Here is a 15,483-nt window from a genome sequence, read left to right as displayed (position 1 = left end):
GAGTAGATTTGGCCCGATCATACATGTGCAAGTTGGCTATAATAAGGTAATTTATAGGCCTGATATGGAATAGTTTCTGTCTCCATGCCAAAATAATTAGAATGTATTGCTTCACAGATCCAGCTGGGCCCTCCTCAATGGTTTTAATAGGTGTGTATAGACTCCCAGCTGTAGACATTTTGAGCAAACCTAATTTCTCATCTCTGATTATTAACTATTGGTGGTTGGAGATTTTCACTTGAACTGGCTAAATTGTAACTGTGATCATCTCAAGGAAGTCAGTGTTAACCTAAACATTTTACATTTTACATTTTGTTAGGGTTTGTATGCGACCCCAATAGCACAACACAAGACAGGTATCAGAGTTAGCCAAAAACTGGGCTTGATTTATTGTAACAGAAAATTCAACACTTCCCCTTTATGGGCAAACGAAAAAACAAACCTGTAGGCGATAGAAACAGAGTCCAGTAGATCACGAAAATGTTCAGGTAGTCAAGGCAAAGAGTCACCAGGCAAAAAGCGCAGACAGGGAATTCGAACGAGGACCACATGGAAATGGTGATTGCACAGGGAATATCCACGGGAGCATCAAAACGTCCAAGCAGGAAAAACCACCCGACGTCTCTCACCGGAGACACGGCAGTACACGGCACGACCTGGCAACGAGTGGAAAGGCAGTCGGCATACTTGTACTCTCCCGACAAGCTGATTGCAATTCCTTTTCAGGTGCGTGAAGCTGATTGTTTGGCTCGCCCCCGTTGGGAAGCGCGCAGTGCTGGGCCAGCCCTCACACATTTAGCTGACGCTTTTATCCAAAGCGACTTAGATTCAGATTCAGATTCAGATTCAGATTCCTTTATTGAGCCATTTGTGTAAAACACATTGGTAATTGTTGCAGCAATACAGTGTATGCATTTTTCTTTTTTTCACAGTAAACAAACACCAACACAGACAAAGAAACGAAAACAGTGCAGTGGGGGATTAATCAATAAATAAAATACATATATATATATATAAAGTGAAGTGTGCAGAGATCCAGTACGGACTAGTGCAGTGCAGTCAATGTCATTTAGCCAGTGTCACTTGGGGGCAGAGGGGGGGGGGGGGGGGGGTACCGAGGGGGGGGGGGGGGGCCTGAGGCATTGATCAGCCTGGCGGCTGAGGGGAAGAAGCTCAGTCTGTGTCGAGCTTTCACAGCCTTTGGGATCCTCAGCCTTCTCCCAGAGGGGAGCAGGGTGAAGAGGCTGTGACCGGGGTGGGATGGGTCGGCCATGATCTTTCTCGCCCTCTTCAGCGCCCTGGAGTCGTGCAGGGACCTGAGGGAGGGCAGGGGACAGCCGATCACCCTCTCCGCGGAGCGAATCACCCGCTGCAGCTTGGCAAGATCTTTTGCCGCTGCAGCAGGGAACCAGGAGATGATGGAGTGGGTGAGGATGGACTCAATGATGGCCGTGTAGAATTGGGCCATCATGGTCCTCGGCAGTTTATATTTCTTCAACTGCCGGAGGAAGAACATCCTCCCCTGGGCCTTCTTGAGCAGGCCCGTGATGTTGAGCTCCCACTTCAAATCCCGGGAGATGGTCATGCCGAGGAATCGGCATGACTCCACGGAGGTCACCTGAGTGCCTCCCAGTATGATGGGAGGGGGCAGGGCTGCTTTCTTCCTGAAATCCACTACCATCTCCACTGTCTTTTGAGCATTGAGCTCCAGGTTGTTGCAGCTGCACCAGCTCTGCAGCCTCTCGATCTCCCTCCTATAGGCCGACTCGTCCCCCCTGGAGATGAGACCCACCAGGGTGGTGTCGTCAGCGAATTTCAGGAGTTTGACCGAGGGGTGCAGAGAGGCACAGCTGTTGGTGTACAGGGAGAACAGTAGTGGGGATAGAACGCAGCCCTGCGGGGAACCGGTGCTGGTGGACCTAGAGCTGGAAATGCTCTTCCCCAGCCTCACCCGCTGAGACCTGTTGGACAGGAAGTCGGTAATCCACCTGCGAGTGGAGGCCGGCACCTGCAGCAGGGATAGCTGGTGCTCCAGGATGGGTGGAAGGATGGTGTTGAAGGCCGAGCTGAAGTCCACATACAGGATCCTGACATAGTTGCCCGCGTAGTCCAGATGTTCCAGCGTGTAGTGCAGAGCCATGTTCACAGCATCCTCTGTGGATCTGTTGGCTCTGTACGCGAACTGCAGCGGGTCCAGCACAGGATCTGTGATGAGCTTCAGGTGGGCCAGGACAAAGCGCTCCAGGACCTTCATGACCACAGAGGTCAGGGCGACAGGTCTGACTTACAAGTTCTGTACAAGTCAGCAGGAAGGGTACAACTCTTACAGCTGAGTAACGATGTTCATCAAACAGTGCTGAAAATTGGGTGCTGGTGTTGAGTGCAGAGTTGTAGAGACATATTAGTATATTAGGAAGAGTGCATGATAGTAGAAGACAGTAAGAAGGTTAGTATTTTTTAATACATTTTTTATTTTCATTTCAGATATTGATTGAAGAAGTGCGTTTTTAGTCAACGGAGAAAGATTGCTCAGGTTTTGGCTGTCCTGACCGCAGTGGGAAGTTCGTGCCACCATTGTGGAGCGAGGACCGAGAGGATGACCCCCCAGGAGCCTGGATAGGAGTGGAGCGGAGGGGTCTCGAGGGTGTGTAGCTAGAGACCCTTGATTGGAGGTAGGCGGGAGCCGTTCCCCTCACTGCACGGTGTGTCAGGTCAAGGACCTTGAAGCGGATTTGTGGGGCGATGGGAAGCCATTTTACTACTCTGTAGACAGTGGCCCCATTCACCCTGAACACAGGGAGACTAGCTGCTCTGTACACTGTGGCCCCCAGGCTTCCTGAACACAGAGACTAGCTGCTCTGTACACTGTGACCCCCAGGCTTCCTGAACACAGAGACTAGCTGCTCTGTACACTGTGGCCCCCAGGCTTCCTGAACACAGAGAGACTAGCTGCTCTGTAGACTGTGGCCCCCAGGCTTCCTGAACACAGAGAGACTAGCTGCTCTGTACACTGTGGCCCCCAGGCTTCCTGAACACAGAGACTAGCTGCTCTGTACACTGTGGCCCCCAGGCTTCCTGAACACAGAGACTAGCTGCTCTGTACACTGTGGCCCCCAGGCTTCCTGAACACAGAGACTAGCTGCTCTGTACACTGTGGCCCCCAGGCTTCCTGAACACAGAGAGACTAGCTGCTCTGTACACTGTGGCCCCCAGGCTTCCTGAACACAGAGCTGCTCTGTAGACTGTGGCCCCCAGGCTTCCTGAACACAGAGACTAGCTGCTCTGTACACTGTGGCCCCCAGGCTTCCTGAACACAGGGAGACTAGCTGCTCTGTACACTGTGGCCCCCAGGCTTCCTGAACACAGAGACTAGCTGCTCTGTACACTGTGGCCCCCAGGCTTCCTGAACACAGAGACTAGCTGCTCTGTACACTGTGGCCCCCAGGCTTCCTGAACACAGAGAGACTAGCTGCTCTGTACACTGTGGCCCCCAGGCTTCCTGAACACAGAGACTAGCTGCTCTGTACACTGTGGCCCCCAGGCTTCCTGAACACAGGGAGACTAGCTGCTCTGTACACTGTGGCCCCCAGGCTTCCTGAACACAGAGCTGCTCTGTACACTGTGGCCCCCAGGCTTCCTGAACACAGAGACTAGCTGCTCTGTACACTGTGGCCCCCAGGCTTCCTGAACACAGAGAGACTAGCTGCTCTGTACACTGTGGCCCCAGGCTTCCTGAACACAGAGACTAGCTGCTCTGTACACTGTGGCCCCCAGGCTTCCTGAACACAGAGACTAGCTGCTCTGTAGACTGTGGCCCCCAGGCTTCCTGAACACAGAGACTAGCTGCTCTGTACACTGTGGCCCCCAGGCTTCCTGAACACAGAGAGACTAGCTGCTCTGTACACTGTGGCCCCCAGGCTTCCTGAACACAGAGCTGCTCTGTACACTGTGGCCCCCAGGCTTCCTGAACACAGAGACTAGCTGCTCTGTACACTGTGGCCCCCAGGCTTCCTGAACACAGAGAGACTAGCTGCTCTGTACACTGTGGCCCCAGGCTTCCTGAACACAGAGACTAGCTGCTCTGTACACTGTGGCCCCCAGGCTTCCTGAACACAGAGACTAGCTGCTCTGTAGACTGTGGCCCCCAGGCTTCCTGAACACAGAGACTAGCTGCTCTGTACACTGTGGCCCCCAGGCTTCCTGAACACAGAGAGACTAGCTGCTCTGTACACTGTGGCCCCCAGGCTTCCTGAACACAGAGACTAGCTGCTCTGTACACTGTGGCCCCCAGGCTTCCTGAACACAGAGAGACTAGCTGCTCTGTACACTGTGGCCCCCAGGCTTCCTGAACACAGAGACTAGCTGCTCTGTACACTGTGGCCCCCAGGCTTCCTGAACACAGAGACTAGGTGCTCTGTACACTGTGGCCCCCAGGCTTCCTGAACACAGAGAGACTAGCTGCTCTGTACACTGTGGCCCCCAGGCTTCCTGAACACAGAGACTAGCTGCTCTGTACACTGTGGCCCCCAGGCTTCCTGAACACAGAGACTAGCTGCTCTGTACACTGTGGCCCCCAGGCTTCCTGAACACAGAGACTAGCTGCTCTGTACACTGTGGCCCCCAGGCTTCCTGAACACAGAGAGACTAGCTGCTCTGTACACTGTGGCCCCCAGGCTTCCTGAACACAGAGACTAGCTGCTCTGTACACTGTGGCCCCCAGGCGTCCTGAACACAGAGAGACTAGCTGCTCTGTACACTGTGGCCCCCAGGCTTCCTGAACACAGGGAGACTAGCTGCTCTGTACACTGTGGCCCCCAGGCTTCCTGAACACAGAGAGACTAGCTGCTCTGTACACTGTGGCCCCCAGGCTTCCTGAACACAGAGAGACTAGCTGCTCTGTAGACTGTGGCCCCCAGGCTTCCTGAACACAGAGACTAGCTGCTCTGTACACTGTGGCCCCCAGGCTTCCTGAACACAGGGAGACTAGCTGCTCTGTACACTGTGGCCCCCAGGCTTCCTGAACACAGAGAGACTAGCTGCTCTGTACACTGTGGCCCCCAGGCTTCCTGAACACAGAGAGACTAGCTGCTCTGTACACTGTGGCCCCCAGGCTTCCTGAACACAGGGAGACTAGCTGCTCTGTACACTGTGGCCCCCAGGCTTCCTGAACACAGGGAGACTAGCTGCTCTGTACACAGTGGCCCCCAGGCTTCCTGAACACAGAGACTAGCTGCTCTGTACACTGTGGCCCCCAGGCTTCCTGAACACAGAGACTAGCTGCTCTGTACACTGTGGCCCCCAGGCTTCCTGAACACAGAGAGACTAGCTGCTCTGTACACTGTGGCCCCCAGGCTTCCTGAACACAGAGACTAACTGCTCTGTACACTGTGGCCCCCAGGCTTCCTGAACACAGAGAGACTAGCTGCTCTGTACACTGTGGCCCCCAGGCTTCCTGAACACAGAGACTAGCTGCTCTGTACACTGTGGCCCCCAGGCTTCCTGAACACAGAGAGACTAGCTGCTCTGTACACTGTGGCCCCAGGCTTCCTGAACACAGAGAGACTAGATGGTTCACTCAGGAGCCTCAGTGATCTCCAGGGTGTAAAAAGTACCCAGAAATTATACTTAAGTGAAAGTATCGGTACCGTCTCATGATCTTACTCAAGTAAAAGTTAAGTCAGGCTAAAAACACACTTGAGTAGAGTAAAAAAGTTTCTACTTTCAAACGTACTTAAAGGAACACTCCAACATTTTGGGAAATTAGCTTGCCATCTACCCTGGAGTTAGACAAGAACATACATACCTTTTTCTTCTCTGTGCGTGCAGTAGGAGTAGGAAGACGCACATCGTTAACCTAGCTTAGCGTCAGTCACTGGAAGTAGGTTCCTCCATTAGCCTAGTTCTCAACGTCTCCCTACTCCTACTGCACGCACAGAGAAGAAAAAGGTGTGTATGTTCTTGTCTAACTCCAGGGTAGATGGCAAGCTAATTTCCCAAAATGTTGGAGTGTTCCTTTAAGTACTAAAAAGTCAAAGTAAAAACTTTTTTCTGACTGTATATTCTTCTGATAGCAGGTGTTTAATCAATGATCCCCCGCTTTCTAGTCTTGCACAAGGACCAATCAGCATGGATATGGGCGGGTTCATTCTCCATTGATGGGGATTTGATTGGCTGTTTTTAAATAAAGTGCGGCCGCAGGGTTAATAACGTTAACGTTAATTCGGCCAGAGAAACAAATATACTAATTAAAATGGTTGGACCTGCGAGATTTGTACTTTGTACTTTGTAGGTCTGCATTTTAAATGTAATTGAGTAAAAGTACAAGTATACAAACCTAATAATACTTGAGTAAAGTACAAATCCCCAAAAGCAGTACTTTACAGCCCTGCTCGGGGGTACTTGGTCATGTCTCTCCCACACCCAGTGGCACACAGTACCAGCTGTTGGTTCTGGTCGGCGACCGAGCAGAACGTCCACAGGTAAGTATGGCTCCTGGCCCAATGGTGATGTGTTGGTGTCTTGTTACCATGGTGATGTGATGGTGTCTTGTTACCATGGTGATGTGTTGGTGTCTTGTTACCATGGTGATGGTGTCTTGTTACCATGGTGATGTGTTGGTGTCTTGTTACCATGGTGATGTGGTGTCTTGTTACCATGGTGATGTGTTGGTGTCTTGTTACCATGGTGATGTGGTGTCTTGTTACCATGGTGATGTGGTGGTGTCTTGTTACCATGGTGATGTGTTGGTGTCTTGTTACCATGGTGATGTGTTGGTGTCTTGTTACCATGGTGATGTGTTGTCTTGTTACCATGGTGATGTGGTGTCTTGTTACCATGGTGATGTGTTGTCTTGTTACCATGGTGATGTGGTGGTGTCTTGTTACCATGGTGATGTGGTGTCTTGTTACCATGGTGATGTGGTGTCTTGTTACCATGGTGATGTGGTGTCTTGTTACCATGGTGATGTGGTGTATTGTTACCATGGTGATGTGGTGTCTTGTTACCATGGTGATGTGTTGGTGTCTTGTTACCATGGTGATGTGTTGGTGTCTTGTTACCATGGTGATGTGGTGTCTTGTTACCATGGTGATGTGATGGTGTCTTGTTACCATGGTGATGTGGTGTCTTGTTACCATGGTGATGTGTTGGTGTCTTGTTACCATGGTGATGTGGTGTCTTGTTACCATGGTGATGTGTTGGTGTCTTGTTACCATGGTGATGTGATGGTGTCTTGTTACCATGGTGATGTGGTGTCTTGTTACCATGGTGATGTGTTGGTGTCTTGTTACCATGGTGATGTGTTGGTGTCTTGTTACCATGGTGATGTGATGGTGTCTTGTTACCATGGTGATGTGTTGGTGTCGTGTTACCATGGTGATGTGTTGGTGTCTTGTTACCATGGTGATGTGGTGTCTTGTTACCATGGTGATGTGTTGGTGTCTTGTTACCATGGTGATGTGGTGTCTTGTTACCATGGTGATGTGTTGGTGTCTTGTTACCATGGTGATGTGTTGGTGTCTTGTTACCATGGTGATGTGTTGGTGTCTTGTTACCATGGTGATGTGTTGGTGTCTTGTTACCATGGTGATGTGTTGGTGTCTTGTTACCATGGTGATGTGTTGTCGTCTTGTTACCATGGTGATGTGTTGTCGTCTTGTTACCATGGTGATGTGATGGTGTCTTGTTACCATGGTGATGTGTTGGTGTCTTGTTACCATGGTGATGTGTTGGTGTCTTGTTACCATGGTGATGTGTTGGTGTCTTGTTACCATGGTGATGTGGTGTCTTGTTACCATGGTGATGTGTTGGTGTCTTGTTACCATGGTGATGTGTTGGTGTCTTGTTACCATGGTGATGTGATGGTGTCTTGTTACCATGGTGATGTGATGGTGTCTTGTTACCATGGTGATGTGATGGTGTCTTGTTACCATGGTGATGTGTTGGTGTCTTGTTACCATGGTGATGTGATGGTGTCTTGTTACCATGGTGATGTGATGGTGTCTTGTTACCATGGTGATGTGGTGTCTTGTTACCATGGTGATGTGATGGTGTCTTGTTACCATGGTGATGTGGTGTCTTGTTACCATGGTGATGTGGTGGTGTCTTGTTACCATGGTGATGTGGTGTCTTGTTACCATGGTGATGTGTTGGTGTCTTGTTACCATGGTGATGTGTTGGTGTCTTGTTACCATGGTGATGTGTTGGTGTCTTGTTACCATGGTGATGTGTTGGTGTCTTGTTACCATGGTGATGTGTTGGTGTCTTGTTACCATGGTGATGTGGTGGTGTCTTGTTACCATGGTGATGTGGTGTCTTGTTACCATGGTGATGTGATGGTGTCTTGTTACCATGGTGATGTGTTGGTGTCTTGTTACCATGGTGATGTGTTGGTGTCTTGTTACCATGGTGATGTGGTGTCTTGTTACCATGGTGATGTGTTGGTGTCTTGTTACCATGGTGATGTGTTGGTGTCTTGTTACCATGGTGATGTGATGGTGTCTTGTTACCATGGTGATGTGTTGGTGTCTTGTTACCATGGTGATGTGGTGTCTTGTTACCATGGTGATGTGGTGTCTTGTTACCATGGTGATGTGTTGGTGTCTTGTTACCATGGTGATGTGTTGGTGTCTTGTTACCATGGTGATGTGTTGTCTTGTTACCATGGTGATGTGTTGGTGTCTTGTTACCATGGTGATGTGTTGGTGTCTTGTTACCATGGTGATGTGGTGGTGTCTTGTTACCATGGTGATGTGGTGTCTTGTTACCATGGTGATGTGTTGGTGCCTTGTTACCATGGTGATGTGTTGGTGTCTTGTTACCATGGTGATGTGGTGGTGTCTTGTTACCATGGTGATGTGATGGTGTCTTGTTACCATGGTGATGTGATGGTGTCTTGTTACCATGGTGATGTGTTGGTGTCTTGTTACCATGGTGATGTGTTGGTGTCTTGTTACCATGGTGATGTGTTGGTGTCTTGTTACCATGGTGATGTGTTGGTGTCTTGTTACCATGGTGATGTGTTGGTGTCTTGTTACCATGGTGATGTGTTGGTGTCTTGTTACCATGGTGATGTGTTGGTGTCTTGTTACCATGGTGATGTGTTGGTGTCTTGTTACCATGGTGATGTGATGGTGTCTTGTTACCATGGTGATGTGTTGGTGTCTTGTTACCATGGTGATGTGGTGTCTTGTTACCATGGTGATGTGGTGGTGTCTTGTTACCATGGTGATGTGTTGGTGTCTTGTTACCATGGTGATGTGTTGGTGTCTTGTTACCATGGTGATGTGTTGGTGTCTTGTTACCATGGTGATGTGATGGTGTCTTGTTACCATGGTGATGTGTTGGTGTCTTGTTACCATGGTGATGTGGTGTCTTGTTACCATGGTGATGTGTTGTCTTGTTACCATGGTGATGTGTTGGTGTCTTGTTACCATGGTGATGTGTTGGTGTCTTGTTACCATGGTGATGTGGTGGTGTCTTGTTACCATGGTGATGTGGTGTCTTGTTACCATGGTGATGTGTTGGTGTCTTGTTACCATGGTGATGTGTTGGTGTCTTGTTACCATGGTGATGTGTTGGTGTCTTGTTACCATGGTGATGTGGTGTCTTGTTACCATGGTGATGTGTTGGTGTCTTGTTACCATGGTGATGTGTTGGTGTCTTGTTACCATGGTGATGTGATGGTGTCTTGTTACCATGGTGATGTGTTGGTGTCTTGTTACCATGGTGATGGTGTGTCTTGTTACCATGGTGATGTGATGGTGTCTTGTTACCATGGTGATGTGGTGGTGTCTTGTTACCATGGTGATGTGTTGGTGTCTTGTTACCATGGTGATGTGGTGGGTGTCTTGTTACCATGTGATGTGTTGGTGTCTTGTTACCATGGTGATGTGATGGTGTCTTGTTACCATGGTGATGTGATGGTGTCTTGTTACCATGGTGATGTGATGGTGTCTTGTTACCATGGTGATGTGTTGGTGTCTTGTTACCATGGTGATGTGGTGTCTTGTTACCATGGTGATGTGTTGGTGTCTTGTTACCATGGTGATGTGTTGGTGTCTTGTTACCATGGTGATGTGATGGTGTCTTGTTACCATGGTGATGTGTTGGTGTCTTGTTACCATGGTGATGTGGTGGTGTCTTGTTACCATGGTGATGTGTTGGTGTCTTGTTACCATGGTGATGTGGTGGTGTCTTGTTACCATGGTGATGTGTTGGTGTCTTGTTACCATGGTGATGTGTTGGTGTCTTGTTACCATGGTAGGTGTGTGTCTTGTTACCATGGTGATGTGGTGTCTTGTTACCATGGTGATGTGTTGGTGTCTTGTTACCATGGTGATGTGTTGGTGTCTTGTTACCATGGTGATGTGGTGTCTTGTTACCATGGTGATGTGGTGGTGTCTTGTTACCATGGTGATGTGGTGGTGTCTTGTTACCATGGTGATGTGTTGGTGTCTTGTTACCATGGTGATGTGTTGGTGTCTTGTTACCATGGTGATGTGATGGTGTCTTGTTACCATGGTGATGTGTTGGTGTCTTGTTACCATGGTGATGTGGTGGTGTCTTGTACCATGGTGATGTGGTGTCTTGTTACCATGGTGATGTGATGGTGTCTTGTTACCATGGTGATGTGTTGGTGTCTTGTTACCATGGTGATGTGTTGGTGTCTTGTTACCATGGTGATGTGGTGTCTTGTTACCATGGTGATGTGGTGGTGTCTTGTTACCATGGTGATGTGTTGGTGTCTTGTTACCATGGTGATGTGTTGGTGTCTTGTTACCATGGTGATGTGTTGGTGTCTTGTTACCATGGTGATGTGGTGTCTTGTTACCATGGTGATGTGTTGGTGTCTTGTTACCATGGTGATGTGTTGGTGTCTTGTTACCATGGTGATGTGTTGGTGTCTTGTTACCATGGTGATGTGTGTGTCTTGTTACCATGGTGATGTGTTGGTGTCTTGTTACCATGGTGATGTGTTGGTGTCTTGTTACCATGGTGATGTGGTGGTGTCTTGTTACCATGGTGATGTGGTGTCTTGTTACCATGGTGATGTGTTGGTGTCTTGTTACCATGGTGATGTGTTGGTGTCTTGTTACCATGGTGATGTGGTGGTGTCTTGTTACCATGGTGATGTGATGGTGTCTTGTTACCATGGTGATGTGATGGTGTCTTGTTACCATGGTGATGTGTTGGTGTCTTGTTACCATGGTGATGTGTTGGTGTCTTGTTACCATGGTGATGTGTTGGTGTCTTGTTACCATGGTGATGTGTTGGTGTCTTGTTACCATGGTGATGTGTTGGTGTCTTGTTACCATGGTGATGTGGTGGTGTCTTGTTACCATGGTGATGTGTTGGTGTCTTGTTACCATGGTGATGTGTTGGTGTCTTGTTACCATGGTGATGTGTTGGTGTCTTGTTACCATGGTGATGTGATGGTGTCTTGTTACCATGGTGATGTGTTGGTGTCTTGTTACCATGGTGATGTGGTGGTGTCTTGTTACCATGGTGATGTGTTGGTGTCTTGTTACCATGGTGATGTGGTGGTGTCTTGTTACCATGGTGATGTGTTGGTGTCTTGTTACCATGGTGATGTGTTGGTGTCTTGTTACCATGGTGATGTGGTGTCTTGTTACCATGGTGATGTGATGGTGTCTTGTTACCATGGTGATGTGTGGTGTCTTGTTACCATGGTGATGTGTTGGTGTCTTGTTACCATGGTGATGTGTTGGTGTCTTGTTACCATGGTGATGTGGTGTCTTGTTACCATGGTGATGTGGTGGTGTCTTGTTACCATGGTGATGTGGTGGTGTCTTGTTACCATGGTGATGTGTTGGTGTCTTGTTACCATGGTGATGTGTTGGTCTTGTTACCATGGTGAGTGTTGGTGTCTTGTTACCAATGGTGATTGTCTTGTTACCATGGTGATGTGGTGGTGTCTTGTTACCATGGTGATGTGGTGTCTTGTTACCATGGTGATGTGATGGTGTCTTGTTACCATGGTGATGTGTTGGTGTCTTGTTACCATGGTGATGTGTTGGTGTCTTGTTACCATGGTGATGTGGTGTCTTGTTACCATGGTGATGTGGTGGTGTCTTGTTACCATGGTGATGTGTTGGTGTCTTGTTACCATGGTGATGTGATGGTGTCTTGTTACCATGGTGATGTGTTGGTGTCTTGTTACCATGGTGATGTGGTGTCTTGTTACCATGGTGATGTGGTGTCTTGTTACCATGGTGATGTGTTGGTGTCTTGTTACCATGGTGATGTGTTGGTGTCTTGTTACCATGGTGATGTGTTGTTCTTGTTACCATGGTGATGTGTTGGTGTCTTGTTACCATGGTGATGTGTTGGTGTCTTGTTACCATGGTGATGTGTTGGTGTCTTGTTACCATGGTGATGTGATGTGTCTTGTTACCATGGTGATGTGTTGGTGCTTTGTTACCATGGTGATGTGTTGGTGTCTTGTTACCATGGTGATGTGGTGGTGTCTTGTTACCATGGTGATGTGATGGTGTCTTGTTACCATGGTGATGTGATGGTGTCTTGTTACCATGGTGATGTGTTGTGTGTCTTGTTACCATGGTGATGTGTTGGTGTCTTGTTACCATGGTGATGTGTTGGTGTCTTGTTACCATGGTGATGTGTGGTGTCTTGTTACCATGGTGATGTGTTGGTGTCTTGTTACCATGGTGATGTGTTGGTGTCTTGTTACCATGGTGATGTGTTGGTGTCTTGTTACCATGGTGATGTGTGGTGTCTTGTTACCATGGTGATGTGATGGTGTCTTGTTACCATGGTGATGTGTTGGTGTCTTGTTACCATGGTGATGTGTTGGTGTCTTGTTACCATGGTGATGTGGTGGTGTCTTGTTACCATGGTGATGTGATGGTGTCTTGTTACCATGGTGATGTGTTGGTGTCTTGTTACCATGGTGATGTGTTGGTGTCTTGTTACCATGGTGATGTGTTTGGTGTCTTGTTACCATGGTGATGTGTTGGTGTCTTGTTACCATGGTGATGTGGTGTCTTGTTACCATGGTGATGTGTTGGTGTCTTGTTACCATGGTGATGTGTTGGTGTCTTGTTACCATGGTGATGTGTTGGTGTCTTGTTACCATGGTGATGTGGTGGTGTCTTGTTACCATGGTGATGTGTTGGTGTCTTGTTACCATGGTGATGTGTTGGTGTCTTGTTACCATGGTGATGTGTTGGTGTCTTGTTACCATGGTGATGTGTTGGTGTCTTGTTACCATGGTGATGTGTTGGTGTCTTGTTACCATGGTGATGTGTGGTGTCTTGTTACCATGGTGATGTGATGGTGTCTTGTTACCATGGTGATGTGATGGTGTCTTGTTACCATGGTGATGTGTATAGGTGGTGTCTTGTTACCATGGTGATGTGATGGTGTCTTGTTACCATGGTGATGTGTTGGTGTCTTGTTACCATGGTGATGTGGTGTCTTGTTACCATGGTGATGTGTTGGTGTCTTGTTACCATGGTGATGTGATGGTGTCTTGTTACCATGGTGATGTGTTGGTGTCTTGTTACCATGGTGATGTGGTGTCTTGTTACCATGGTGATGTGTTGGTGTCTTGTTACCATGGTGATGTGTTGGTGTCTTGTTACCATGGTGATGTGATGGTGTCTTGTTACCATGGTGATGTGATGGTGTCTTGTTACCATGGTGATGTGTTGGTGTCTTGTTACCATGGTGATGTGGTGGTGTCTTGTTACCATGGTGATGTGGGTTGTCTTGTTACCATGGTGATGTGTTGGTGTCTTGTTACCATGGTGATGTGATGGTGTCTTGTTACCATGGTGATGTGTTGGTGTCTTGTTACCATGGTGATGTGTTGGTGTCTTGTTACCATGGTGATGTGTTGGTGTCTTGTTACCATGGTGATGTGTTGGTGTCTTGTTACCATGGTGATGTGTTGGTGTCTTGTTACCATGGTGATGTGTTGGTGTCTTGTTACCATGGTGATGTGGTGTCTTGTTACCATGGTGATGTGGTGGTGTCTTGTTACCATGGTGATGTGTTGGTGTCTTGTTACCATGGTGATGTGTTGGTGTCTTGTTACCATGGTGATGTGTTGGTGTCTTGTTACCATGGTGATGTGGTGGTGTCTTGTTACCATGGTGATGTGTGTGTCTTGTTACCATGGTGATGTGGTGGTGTCTTGTTACCATGGTGATGTGTTGGTGTCTTGTTACCATGGTGATGTGTTGGTGTCTTGTTACCATGGTGATGTGATGGTGTCTTGTTACCATGGTGATGTGTTGGGTCTTGTTACCATGGTGATGTGGTGGTGTCTTGTTACCATGGTGATGTGTTGGTGTCTTGTTACCATGGTGATGTGGTGGTGTCTTGTTACCATGGTGATGTGATGGTGTCTTGTTACCATGGTGATGTGTGGTGTCTTGTTACCATGGTGATGTGTTGGTGTCTTGTTACCATGGTGATGTGATGGTGTCTTGTTACCATGGTGATGTGGTGGTGTCTTGTTACCATGGTGATGTGTTGGTGTCTTGTTACCATGGTGATGTGTTGGTGTCTTGTTACCATGGTGATGTGTTGGGTCTTGTTACCATGGTGAGTGATGGTGTCTTGTTACCATGGTGATGTGGTGGTGTCTTGTTACCATGGTGATGTGATGGTGTCTTGTTACCATGGTGATGTGTTGGTGTCTTGTTACCATGGTGATGTGTGGTGTCTTGTTACCATGGTGATGTGGTGGTGTCTTGTTACCATGGTGATGTGTGGTGTCTTGTTACCATGGTGATGTGTTGGTGTCTTGTTACCATGGTGATGTGTGGTCTTGTTACCATGGTGATGTGTGGTGTCTTGTTACCATGGTGATGTGTTGGTGTCTTGTTACCATGGTGATGTGTTGGTGTCTTGTTACCATGGTGATGTGTTGGTGTCTTGTTACCATGGTGATGTGGTGGTGTCTTGTTACCATGGTGATGTGTTGGTGTCTTGTTACCATGGTGATGTGATGGTGTCTTGTTACCATGGTGATGTGTTGGTGTCTTGTTACCATGGTGATGTGTTGGTGTCTTGTTACCATGGTGATGTGGTGGTGTCTTGTTACCATGGTGATGTGTGGTGTCTTGTTACCATGGTGATGTGATGGTGTCTTGTTACCATGGTGATGTGTTGGTGTCTTGTTACCATGGTGATGTGATTGGTGTCTTGTTACCATGGTGATGTGTTGGTGTCTTGTTACCATGGTGATGTTGGTGTCTTGTTACCATGGTGATGTGTTGGTGTCTTGTTACCATGGTGATGTGTTGGTGTCTTGTTACCATGGTGATGTGATGGTGTCTTGTTACCATGGTGATGTGTTGGTGTCTTGTTACCATGGTGATGTGGGTGGTGTCTTGTTACCATGGTGATGTGGTGTCTTGTAACCATGGTGATGTGTTGGTGTCTTGTTACCTGGTGATGTGTTGGTGTCTTGTTACCATGGTGATGTGTTGG

This window comes from Notolepis coatsorum (genome assembly GCF_963971535.1).
Source record: "Notolepis coatsorum genome assembly, chromosome: 12".
Taxonomy (NCBI): Eukaryota; Metazoa; Chordata; class Actinopteri; order Aulopiformes; family Paralepididae; genus Notolepis; species Notolepis coatsorum.
This window is presented reverse-complemented; position numbering follows the sequence as displayed.